A 12,847-nucleotide genomic window follows, 5' to 3' on the forward strand; every position below is an offset into this window, starting at 1 on the left:
GATAAGGTCCCCCCGAGCCTCCTTTCTGCACACTAAAGCCTCCCAGCTCCCTCAGTTGCTCCTGGGGGTTCCCCACGTAGGGTTGGGAAGGGAGGAGGACCGTGACGACGAGGAAGGTGGAAACAAACACCACCCCTCTGGAGCGCCTCCGCAGGCGCTGCCGCGGCCGCGCCCTGAGGCGGGAGGTGTTGAGCGTGGGCGGTGCCCATCTGGGCCGTTCCCTCCTCCCATTGGTGGCCGGGTGAAGGGGAGGGACACGGCGCCGCGATGCACCCTGGGAGCTGTAGTCCACAGTGGCGGCAGGCGGCGGCGGTACCGTTGGATGAGGACTACAAGAGGGGGGGAGAGGGGCGGTCACGTGGTATGGGGAGGGCGGGGCCGCGGCGGTCACGTGATGTTTGGGTGCCGGCGGTGACGGGCGCGCGGCGGCAGGTGAGGGGCGCGCGCCGGGCCGGCCGGAGGGACACGGGGCGCGAGGACAGACAGACAGACAGACAGACAGACAGACAGACAGACAGACAGACAAGGCTGAGCTGGCACAGGGGCGGTGTGACACGGGGACAGGGCTAGCACAGCGAGTGTGCGACATGGACACAGGTTTGTGTGTGACCTGGGGACTTGGGAACAGGGTTGGCCTGGCACAGGGGGTGTGACATGGGGACAGGTGTGCGTGTGGCACGGGGACAGGGGTGTGTGTGTGTGTGTGTGTGTGACCTGGGGACATTGGGGCAGGGCTGGGCTGGCACCGCGGGGGTGTGACATGGAGACATGGGGACAGCATTGGCACAAGGGCTGTGTGAGACGGAGACAGGTTTGTGTGTGACCTGGGGACTTGGGGACATAGAATCATAGAATCATAGAATCATAGAATAGATTGGGTTGGAAAAGACCTCCAAGATCATCAAGTCCAACCCCTGATCCAACTCCAATTACTATATCATGGCACTAAGGGCCACGTCCAATCTCTTTTTAAAAACCTCCAGGGATGGTGAATCCACCACTTCTCTGGGTAGGCCGTTCCAATGCCTGATAACCCTCTCTGTAAAGACAGGGCTGGGCTGGCACAGGGGGTGTGACATGGGGACAGGTGTACGTGTGGCACGGGGACAGGAGTGTGCATGAGAGGGGTGAGTGTGACATGGGAACATGGGGGCAGGTGTGTGTGTGACCTGGGGGCATGGGCACAGGGCTGAGCTGGCACTGAGGGGTGTGACATGGGGACAGGTGTGTGTGTGTGTGACCTGGGGGCATGGGACAGGACTGGGCTGGCACTGGAGGTGTGTATGACATGGGGACAAGGCTGGCACAGGTTGAGTCTGGTACAGGGACAGGTGTGTGCCATGGGGACTTGGGGACAGGGCTTAACTGGCACTGTGTGTGTGACATGGGGGACAGGGCTGGCACTGTGTTTCTGTGCGACAGTGGGACAGGGCTGGCCTGGCACTGGGTGTAACTTTGTGACAATGGGACAGGACTGGCACAGGGTGCGTGTGTTGTGTGTGACCTGGGGACATGGGGCCAGGGCTGGGCTGGCAGTTGGTGTAAGTGTGTGACCTGGGGACAGGGCTGGCACAGGGTGTGTGTGTGTGTGTATGTGTGTGTGTGACATGGTGACATGGGGACAGGGCTGGCACAGGGAGTGTGTGACATGGGGACACAGGGTGTGTGTGTGTGGCAATCAGGGACTGTGTCTACCCTTGCCCAAGGCTGTGTGTGTGACAGTAATCTGGGGGCAGGGCTGGCCTTGTCCAGGGCTGTGAGCAGGGAGGGACACACATACCAAGGGTGCTGTGTCCCATGGCTGTGTCCCATGTCACCGGTGACCAGGTGAAGGTGGGATGTCTCTGCACCCACTTTACCACTTGGTTCACACTTGTTCCACACAGTGAAACCCTGATTTATCAACCTCCAGCACTACGACAACGTTGGGAACTGTTCTGTGACTGTGTTGTAACCTCACAGGCTGAGTTTGAACCTAACAGAGGGTATAATGATGTTTATTTACTATTTTTTCCCGCTTCCAGGCTGAGTCAGGAAGTTTGAAGCAGTGGGATGGATGTGGAAGTACAAGGAGAGGAAGTAAAACCACTTTTAAAAGTACAAAGCACCGCTTTCTGCAGCGGTCCTCGACTGCAGAAACTTTTTTTTGGTTGCTTTTGTACTTTAAAAACTGTTTGTGGTTGGAAGCTTTTCATAAAAGCTCCCCTGAGCTGCGTGGTACAATTAACCTCCGGCATCTGGCACCAGGGTGGACTTTTCCAGGGAAAACCTCCTGTTCCCACAGAACTCGGTGCCTTTGTGTGCAAATCAAAAAGCAGAGGGTTTGGGAAACCTAAAAGCACGTTTCATTCTGCCACCAGCACAGTGAAAATGTGCTGCAAAGCCTCTACTTTTTTGCATTTGGAGTTTTCTGTGACATTTGGAGCTCGAGGTGGATCCTCATGTCTGGAAGTGCTGTGGAAACAAGCGGTTGTTTGTTTGTAAACCCCGGGATAAGGCGAGCGTGGGGTGGTGGCCTCAAGGGTTGCTTTGTGCTTCCTCCTGCTGAATCCTGAATTTTTACTGGCTCTGTGGTGTGGGCTGGGAAGGATTGACTAAAATATGGAGGTTCCTCTCACTCCATTTTTTTTTTTTTATTCTGTAGCAATAAGGTTTATATTTTATCCAGCATTTATCCCCTTTTCCAGGCTGGTATTTCCCTTTGCAGTGGGGCTGTGAACATTCAGTGTCTCATCCTGCCTTGGTGGTCTCTGTGTTGTTGTGGTCAAGGTGCCAATACAGGTCTTTAAATCACGATGATTTGGGCCAGCTGCTCTCTGACCCCTCAGTACCTTCCTGCCCCACCATCTTCACCAGCTGTGACGTCGTTTTCCAACTCATCTCAACTCCAGGTTGAGATTCTAGAGTTCTTCTAGGGTACTAATCATGGAATCACAGAATGGCTTGGGTTGAAAGGGACCTTCAAGATCATCCAGTTCCAACCTCATGCCATGGGCAGGGACACCTTCCACTAGATCAAGTTGCTCCAAGCCCTGTCCAGCCTGGCCTGGAACACTTCCAGGAGTAGGGCAGCCACAGCTTCTCTGGGCAACTTGTGCCAGGGCCTCTCTACCCTCACAGGGAAGAATTTTTTCCTAACATCTAATGTAAATGTACCCTCTTTCAGCTTAAGATCATTCCCCCTTGTCCTACCACTCCATGCCCTTGTGAAAGTTCCCTCTCCATGGTATGGAGACAGGTGGTTCAGGTCTTTAAATCCCCACTGACTCAGGGCAGGTGCTGTCTGACTCCTTGATTCATTCCTGCACCACCGTCTTCGCCAGCTACAACATCCTTTTCCATCTCATCTCCAAGTTGGTCTCTGGACTTTTTCCAGGGTGCTAAATGTGCTAATTCCCACTTTCCAGTGAGCAGCCAAGCAATAAATAACCCCTCTTGCTCTCTCCAGAGCCTCCCACCTTGCTGATTTGTTTGTGTTTATTAATGCAATTAAGACTTAGCCCAACCACCACTGATGAGGCTTTGATGGACATGGGAGAGGCTGAGCAGTGCAGCCACATGTCCTGCTTCCATCCAGGCTTCTGATCTGGATCTCCATCCCTGTTTCCTCCTGACTTGACTTGGTGGTGAAACCCTGGCACAGGTTGCCCAGAGAAGCTGTGGCTGCCCCATCCCTGGAAGTGTCCAAGGCCAGCTGGACAGGGCTTGGAGCAACCTGGGCTAGTGGAAGGTGTCCCTGTCCATGGCTGGGGGTTGGAACTAAATGATCTTGAAGGTCCCTTCCAACTCAAACCATTCCATGATTCTATGATTGCACATTATTTAGCTGAGATTCCTACAGAAACTAGAACAGAGATTTCAATATTAAAGTCCTTTATTCCCATCCTCTCTTGTGCAGGAAATGTCATTCCTTTTCTCACAACTCTCTTGATTTATTTATTTTTTAATTAAAAATATTTTTAACCTCTCATCATTTACTCCCCCTTATGCACCTCATAGGTGTGACCAGGTCTCCAAGTCTTCTCTGGACCTGGAGAATCTTTACTTGGAGAGGAGGAGAAATACTTCTGTGTCTTGAGAAATCTGCACATTGATATTAGAGCACTTCAAATCTAATTAAAAAAGAAAGAAGGAGTCAAGCTTAAAATGAATGAATCCGTGCTTCCCCTTGCTTATAAATATATATATCAAATGGTATTTTGAATTGTTGGTTCTTCAGAGATTTCAGGGATTTTTAAATAGCAAGTGTGAAAGGGTAAATAATATCAAGATAAAAATAATGTTTTCGATTCCCTGCCTGTGCCACGAACACATTCTGCTCGATGGAAATGGAATGAACTGTTGAAAAAAGTCTAATTTACTTTTCCCATCTTTGTTATCCTCCTTCCCACACTTCAGCTGGCTTGGGAAGCGAGGTGGGTTGGTGGATTTTAATGGGCCTTCTGAGAGTTGCTGGTGCTGCAGGAGAGTGAGGGAATCCATGACACCAGAGGGTTCTGGGTGGGCAGGAGGAGCCTCTAAAGGTGTTTTATATAGGGTTGGAGTTGTCATCAGGGCAAAGGCTGCTCTGGAAGGGACTTGTGTGTCTGTGTCTGATCCCTGTGAGACTGGATGGATGGATGGATGGATGGATGACTGACTGACTGACTCAGTCCTTCCACCCAGGACATGGTTGGTCATGTGTTTCCACCCGTGGTGTCAATCCAGGTTGGGGGATGAACAGATCGAGAGCAGCCCTGCCCAGAAGGACTTGGTGGTGCTGGTGGATGAGAGGCTGGACATGAGCTGACAACGTGCCCTCACAACCCAGAAACCAGCTGTGTCCTGGGCTGCATCCAAAGCTGTGTGGGCAGCAGGAGAGGGAGAGGATTCTGGCCCCCCTGCTCTGGTCTGGTGAGACCCGCCCGGAGCACTGCATCCAGCTCTGGGGTCCCCAGCACAGGAAGGACATGGAGCTGTTGGAGCAAGTCCAGAGGAGGCCACAAACATGATCAGAGGGCTGGAGAACCTCTGCTCTGGATGGGAGAGCTGGGGGTGTTCAGACTGGACAAGAGAAGGCTCCAGGTAGACCTTAGAACCCCTTCCAGTACCTAAAGGGGCTCCAAGAGAACTGGAGAGGGACTTTGGACAAGGACCTGAAGTGATATGGCAAGGGGGAATGGCTTCAAGCTGAAGGAGGGTAGATTTAGATTCAATATTAGAAAAAAATTCTTCCCTGTGAGGGTGGGGAGGCCCTGGCACAGGTTGCCCAGAGAAGCTGTGGCTGCCCCATCCCTGGAAGTGTCCAAGGCCAGATTGGACAGGGCTTGGGGCAACCTGGTCTAGTAGAAAGTGTCTTTGCCCATGGCAGTGGGTTGGAACTGGATGATCTAGGAGGTCCCTTCCCACCCAAACCATTCTCTGATGTTAGAACGTGTGCATTTGCCTACAGCATGATCCATTCGGTCTAAATATACCCCAGCTCCTTAAACATGAGCTTAACTCACAACTCAAGTATTGGGATGTGCCTCTGTGGTGGTTCTTGGGGTGGGAGGAAATCCTGCAACTTGTCCTACAGTGTCATCACCAACCTTTCCAACTGCATTTTATTTTGCAGCAGACTTTTTGACACGTACAAGTACAAACTGTGGCCACAAACTTACTTTGGTGTTAAGATTTGCAAGGCTGGAGGGAAGCTTGTGCCCATCACTTGATGTTGAGTGCCCAGAAAGCTTCCTAGAAAATTTGTGCTCTTTTCCTTCTCCAAAGGAGCTGGAAGTGTGTGTCTTTTGCTGTCAGAAGGGTTATTTGTGGCTTTTAATAATGCACTTTATTTCCAAAGGAATATGGGTGAGATAAGAATCCTACTCCCTATTTTTTTTTCTACTTGCCTTGCAAACAGTGGCATGGAAGATTAAAATAATGCAAAAGAGTTAAATTAATCTGATTTAACACTTGCAGGGAGGTTTCTATTTAAAACCCTTTTTCTTCATAGTGTCACTAGTCAGGAAATTCAGTAGGCAGGTGCCATCTCTTTGTTGCAATGCATGGGCACGTCCCTGCTTTGCAGTGTTTCTGATGGTGAAAAAAATAGCATGTAACTTAAAAAAAAAAAAAAGGGGCAGGATGGATTTTTTTTTCATGCCTGTTTTATGTGCAGCTCCGTTAAAAAAGCGAAGATTGCATTGGTGATCAGTTGCTTTTTTAAATATATTCTGAAGATAGGTACAAAAAATAAGAAGAACTGGTGTATCAGTAGGTGGTTTTTAATGTTTTTTTTTTGCTGGGATGCAGAGCTGTGGGGAAAAACTCTCCCAAGGGCACTTGAGGTGTGTTGGCTGCTCATCTGCTGGGATGCTCCAAGCCAAATCCAGAAAATATTTTCCAGCCTCTCCTTGAATGAAGTCAAACCAGGCTGCAATACCTATAGTTACATTCTTTTAGCAAATTTGCCTTTTTTTTTCTAAAATAAATGCTTGTACTGGGTTAGGTGGTGATTTCTTCCCTCTCCCTGTCATCTCTTCCCTAAATAAAAGCAGAAAATAACTGCAAAACGTTTTATGCTCTTCATTGTGTAGCATTTGTTTTGTTCTTGTCCTCCTCCCCCTGCAAAGCCAGGAGTTGCAAAAATACGATTTTTTGAGGTTATTGAGGACTTTATTTGTCCTCCTTCCCCTTGCTGTGCACATTTATTGTGATTCTAGTCTTGAATAACTTGGCCATGTATTTTTTTTCCCCTTGTAGGATTCCTCCATCAGCTGGTACATGGAGTAAAGGAGTGCAGGAGACAGCCGTGCTGTAGGATTTAATCCCAAAGCTGTTGCCATAGTCCTTATTTCTGCAAAATAAAACATTTTTTTCTTCCATGAGAGGTTTTGGTCCCGCTCATTGCTGAGACTTGTTGCTTTTTTTTCCATTTATAATGAATCTTCTTGTGATGCTTCTGCGTGGAGGAGGGAGGTGCCTCCCTTATTTTCTTACATGTGGAAAAAACCCAGGCAGATTTGGAGGTGTTGTGACCCAAATTTTTGGTTTAACCCATTTCTTTGCTGTGTGAGATGTCAGAGACTCAAATATGGTATGAGGGAACTCCCAAACCTGCTATTAATGGCTGCTTTGTCAAAAATCCCATATGAGCAGCTTGCTCAGGAGCCCTGGCATGGAGGCATACACAGCCAGGAATGCTTTTTTCCTTAGTCTTTCTTTCCCTTCCCTTGAAATTCCCATATTATTTGTGGTAGGACAAGGGGGAATGGCTTTAAAGTGAAGGAGGGTGGTTTACATTGGATATTAGGAAGAAATTCTTCCCTGTGAGGGTGGGGAGGCCCTGGCACAGGTTGCCCAGAGAAGCTGTAGCTGCCCCATCCCTGGAAGTGTCCAAGGCCAGTTGTATGGGGCTTGGAGCAACCTGGGCTAGTGGAAGGTGTCCCTGCCCATGGCATGGGGTGGAATGGGATGATCTTTAAGGTCCCTTTCAACCCAAACCTTTCTGGGATTCTATGATTTACCAGCATGTGCCATTCCTTGACTAAGACCACAGTCCTCATGTGATGGTGGTGCCTGTCCAGCTTGTGTGCCCAAATTTTGAGGTGTCTTAGAGGAGAAAAAGGTCTTGGGTGGTTTGGGGAAGACTTGGATGATGCCTTACTGGGTCTGCAAGCTGTGCAATAGCAGCTTAAAGTTCAGAATCATAGAATCATGGAATGGCTTGGGTTTGGGATGGGACCTTCAGGATCATCTTGTCCAACCCCCTGCCATGGGCAGGGACACCTTCCACTAGACCAGGTTGCTCCAAGCTCCATCCAACCTGGCCTTGGACACTTCCAGGGATGGGAGGTTTTCAGGACCAGAGGGAGCAGTGGTTGTAACCAACTGTACATAATTGCAATTATGTTTGAGCTGAATTATTAACAAATGCTTTTCAGCATCCCATATCCCAGCCTGGAGATTTTCCTTATGCTCCAAGCTCTTCTAATTTAGGAGAGAGGAGAAAAAATCCCTGCTGCGTATCTGTTTAGAGATGAGGAAGGTCAACGAGGCTGCAGGAATGGTCTGACTTTGCTGGGTAACACCTTGTTCAATAGAACACTGCATATATCAGATTTTCTTGTGGAAGCTGAACATTTTCGGGTTTTCATTCTTGCAAAGTGAATCAGGAGCTAAACCTTAATACAGCTTTTCATGTTATTTTTCCCCCACTAAACAACTGATTTGTGATCCCTTGTGACACTATTAGCTTCCTAGGCTCTCATGAGAACCTCCTAATTTCTAAAATACCTGATTTATACAAGTTTAAACACTCCGTTAGATAGCTGGAGATGTGATTCACCTTTCCCAAATGTTTTGATGTCTTCTGTCTTCTGCCTGATGTATTCCCCAGCTGCTCTCTTCCCGAGTGCCTGTTGCTGCTGGAGAGACCCCAATGTCAGTCCCATCAAATACTCTGCAGGTAGTGGATGGCCAGTCAAAAACTGAGAAATTAAACTTACAAATATATGTATATTATTAAAAATCAGTTAATTTCTCTGTTATAGTGCATAAAGTCATATATATAAAATTCACATATTTAAAATAATAATGGGTGTTGTTTTGTTTGCTTTTATGCCCTGTTGTCGTGGCTTTTGTTTTAGAGAATTGAAAATTCCAGTCTTTGGATTGGTGCAGGCAGGGTCAGGCCATGGTGAACACTCATAACTGTACCCAATCTCCTGATGCTCCCCATCCTCTAAAGTAGCATCTCAGGCAGGTTTTAAACATATCCAGAATTGTAGTGAGGGTGAAAAATCAAGTCACTTTACTAAATCTACTTTTCCTAATGATAAATAAGGAAAAAAACCCCAAAAATATTAAAATAGTGGTACTTAAATTATGTTGATGCTACTACATGTTCCTGCTTTGATTTCTCAGTGTCAAGGACCTTCAGCTTCCATTAACAGCAAGTGCTCAAACATGGCAGTAGGTGGCAAAATGTGGGTGTTGAAGCCCCAGAAGTGCTGTCCTAAGCTTTTTTGACACATTTTAGAAAGCAACTGTGTGCTTTGCAAAGCCCTCTTGAGTATTGATTGGGGAAGTTTCATAGGTTTGGGTTGTTCTTCTAAAAATATAATGGATTTCAGTCCTTACCAAGTGCCCAAACTGGTCCCTTGGAGAGGCACATGGTGTTAACAGGACTGTGGTATTAAAGTAAACCAGGATGCCTTTGAATTTGAAAAAGAAAATTGACAGTGTTGCTGCAGATATTTTCCTGATGACCATCTTTAGAGCCTCAAGCAGATGTGTTTCACAGAATCTTAGAATGGTTTGGTTTGGAAGAGATCTTTAAGATCATCTCGTTCCAACCTGTGCCATGGGCAGGGACACGTTCCACTAGACCAGGTGGCTCAGGGCATCATCCAGCCTGACCTTGAACATTTCCAGGGATGGGGCATCCACAACTTCTCTGGTTTCTTCTCCTTTGACCCAAACACAGGGCAACGGAAGAGACTTCAATTCAGTGTTGGTTTTTATTTCCCCTCGTGGAAATACTTGCAGGTTAATTGCCAGGATCCTCTTTCCCTGTGCATGAAAACCAAGGTCTGCTTTTTATTTTCTTTTTTTTTCTTTTTCTGCTTTCCTTGCACATTATTCAGACGTACCTTTGTTTCCTTTCATATATAGAGATGTCCCACAGGCTCTGAGGTCTGCAGGCTTGCTCCTGTCTGCTTGGCCAGTTTCTTTCCTACTGCACTGTGCTTGTCATCCTTTTAAAAATTAATTAGAATTTCATATAATCTCATACTTGGAAGCAGAGCTCTGTGTTCTCCTCCTGTTTGTGAGGCATTTGGACACAGAATATAAAGAGAGTGTGCAGAAAGCAGCCTGGAGGTCCTCCTGTCTCCAGGGCACTCCCCTCACCTCCTGGCTTTGACCATCCCTCTTTCCTTTGGCTCCTGGTAAGACCAGAAAGAGCTTTAGTGTTTTCCTTGGTGGTTCCTTCATGGCTTCTTCAGCCCCATCAGGCTGCAAGACCCTTCTGCTGGGAAGGTTTGGCTTTTGCTGCTTTTCTCTGCCAGCAGAAAGGACATTCCTTGTCAAAATCTGTGGTTCTTCCTGGGTCAGGGCAAAAATCTAATTCCTTGGAAGCAAGGGGTGGTTTTTGGGGTAAGGTGATGAGTGGTTTCCACTGATCTTTTACTTGCAGATCTTAGAACGGTTTTGGTTGCAAGGGACTTTTCAGACCGTCTCATTCCAACCCTCTGCCGTGGGCAGGGACACCTTCCACTAGCCCAGATTGCTCCAAGCCCCATCCAACCTGGCTTTGAACACTTCCAGGGATGGGAGCCCCTTGGCTACCTCCCTCTACAACAGCTTTGGTGGAGGGAGACTTATGGACCTGATGTCCTTCTTGCTCCTGTCCCACACCCCAGAGAGGCAAATAGTTGTCATGAGTGGTTGTTATCTCAATGGACCTTATCTCAAAACCCACCAACTCCATGATAAAGCCCTTGTAGTTGAAGTAATGTCCTCTGGTGGTTCACCACACTCCATTTCCATTAACTTACCATCCTGGGCAGACTGAGAGTGGTTATTTTGGCTGCCTGGATCACTTTGCAGTTTCTAAGTAGACAAGGGTGACCTTGCACTTGCTGATTTGGTTGCTCCGATGCCGTCTCCCCACGCGGCATCTCATAAATAGCTCCACTTCTCAGCTTCATTTCCCAGACCTGTTCACACCTTGCCAAAAGTAATTACAACCTCTGAGACTGGGGTTTACTGGGCGAGGGGGGAGGAGGGCGTAGAAAAACCTGCAATCCATGTTTTTTCCTGTGCTGTGTCATCAACGTGGTGCTGCCGGTGGGATCGGGATCTCCCTTCTGGGGCATGAATCAGGCTGTGCTGGTGTTCACCCGGTGTCACTCCTACTCTGAGCACGAGGTTTCTTTCACAGAATCAGCTGGGTTGGAAAAGACCTCTGAGACGATCGAGTCCAACCTTTGACCCAACCTCACCTTGGCACCCAGCCCATGGCACCGAGTGCCACTCCCAGGCTCTGCTTCAACACCTCCAGGGACGGTGACTCCTCCACCTCCCTGGGCAGCCCATTACAAGGTCTGATCCCTCTCTCTGTGAAGAGACCATCTGAAATTCAGCATGATATTCAGCAGCATCTTAAATTCACATCCCAGGCAATGCCTCCCTCACCTTTATTACCTCCTAATGTGTTTTCCCACATCTTGTGCTCGGATAAACCTCCCGCTTTCCTTGGCGGTAAAACTGACTCTTCCTGCGACTTTCCTCCTTCACCTGCTGCATTCCTCCGTCCTCCATCCATACATTTTCTGCTTCTTGCCACGTTTTTTTTTAGCTCCTTGGAGGTCCTGGAGAGGCGGGTGGATGCCACCACTCCCAGTTTTGCCAGTGGTCATGCGTGGAGCCGGTGAGGAAAGGCAGGAATATTTTTAGTGTGCTCCGCTCAGGGGGCCGCCCACAGCCCAGCATTAAAATAATAGCGGGGACAGTGGGGAAAGCTCTGCAGCAAAATGTTGAGATGCAAATTGCCATCCTAAGAGCAAACCTCAGGGTGATTTTTGGCAGTGCTTCCAAGGCTGTGTTTGGAATAAAGATTACAGCGAAGGATCTCGCCCGCGGGGCGCGCTCGGCTCATTTATCCTGGAGCTCAGCAGAGCTGGGAATTCAGTGTTGGGAGCCAACAGGGTGAAACGTGCGCACCTTTAAAAAGGTATTAGATTAGCATTGGTGAAACAAAATGTCACGTCACCTCTGTAGCTTAAATTTCCAGGGTTGCAGGAGCAATAAATTCAGTTGGATTTCATTTGCAAGTGGTTCCTGGGTGCTTTCCAAGGAAGAGGTGGCTCTGGTGGCTGCAGAGATGGTTTGGGAGGTTTCGAGGCATTATCTGAGAAAAAATGAGATTGTGCCAGATGATTCTGTGCTGCTTTGACTTTTCAAGTTGGTGATGGACAAGTTGGCTGTTGGAGACCTTGAAATAAGAAATCAGTAAAATATAAATTTCTTTTTTGTTGTTGTTGTTTTATTGTCATGGTACAACTTCTTGTGAGCTTTGGAGTTTGTTTGGGTTTTTTTTAGCTCTTGGATGTTGTTACAAATTTGTACCTTTTGGAGGCTGGAGAGGGATGATTTTGAGTGGAAATAAAAGTAGTTAGCAGCTAATTTTTCATTCTTTCAATGGAGCATGGAAGAAGCAGGTGACTGAGACTTTGTGGGAACACATTCTGACTTCGATATAAGTTTGTGTTGATCAGATCTTAATTCACTTGTATCCTTTAATTATACATTCCAACACCAAAAGACTTTTAAATATCAAATTTTGAGGATGTTCTCTGCCAAAACTGCATGCTTTAAGTGCAGATCCTGTTGGCAGGAATCTCAGGAGCTGTTGACTTCCCTCATTTGTATCCCCATCCTCCCTTGCCTGGTTATTCCCTCCTTAAAAGTCAAACAGCAGTTGATAAAATAACAGAGCTCATGAGTGTGTAGCCCTGTGAAGATCAGTGTGTCCCTCTTGGATCTCACCAGAGCTGAGGGAGTAAAAGAAAAACATCTTCCTAGTTTGGTTCGGGCACATATTGGATCCTCTTTGTCCTTTGCTGCTTCCTGCACCTCTCTGGCATTAAATCCAAGCTGCTGGTTCTTCCAGAGCCCTTCTCATGCTGCCTTGTGCTTCATTGGGATGTTGATTCTTCCCTCTGGCATCAAGAAACTCAGCTCCTGACCTTGAAATGCTCCAAGTCTCCATCCCTCCATTCTTCCCTCTTGAGGCTCTCACCCTTGAACATTTGTAGGGATGCTCCTAATTTTCCTTGTTTTTTGCTGGTATATCTTCAGGGAACCTCACAGCTGACTGTCA

General features: G+C 47.8%; 1 protein-coding gene across 4 annotated transcripts in view; it reads left to right on the forward strand.

Annotated features, from left to right (window-relative positions):
• The first annotated feature begins 381 nt into the window (after nt 1-381).
• TSNARE1 (t-SNARE domain containing 1) overlaps nt 382-12,847 on the forward strand; it is a 473,885-nt gene continuing 461,419 nt past the window's right edge. For 3 of the 4 annotated variants that reach the window (XM_027665127.1, XM_027665131.1, XM_027665128.1), the window contains exon 1: nt 382-432. The gene's annotated coding sequence lies outside the window, so the exon portion shown is untranslated. The remainder of the gene's footprint in view (nt 433-12,847) is intronic. The other variant, XM_027665129.1, reaches the window with a different exon arrangement.

Source organism: Corapipo altera, unplaced genomic scaffold, assembly GCF_003945725.1.
Source record: "Corapipo altera isolate COAL_440 unplaced genomic scaffold, ASM394572v1 267, whole genome shotgun sequence".
In the NCBI taxonomy this organism is placed as follows: domain Eukaryota; kingdom Metazoa; phylum Chordata; class Aves; order Passeriformes; family Pipridae; genus Corapipo; species Corapipo altera.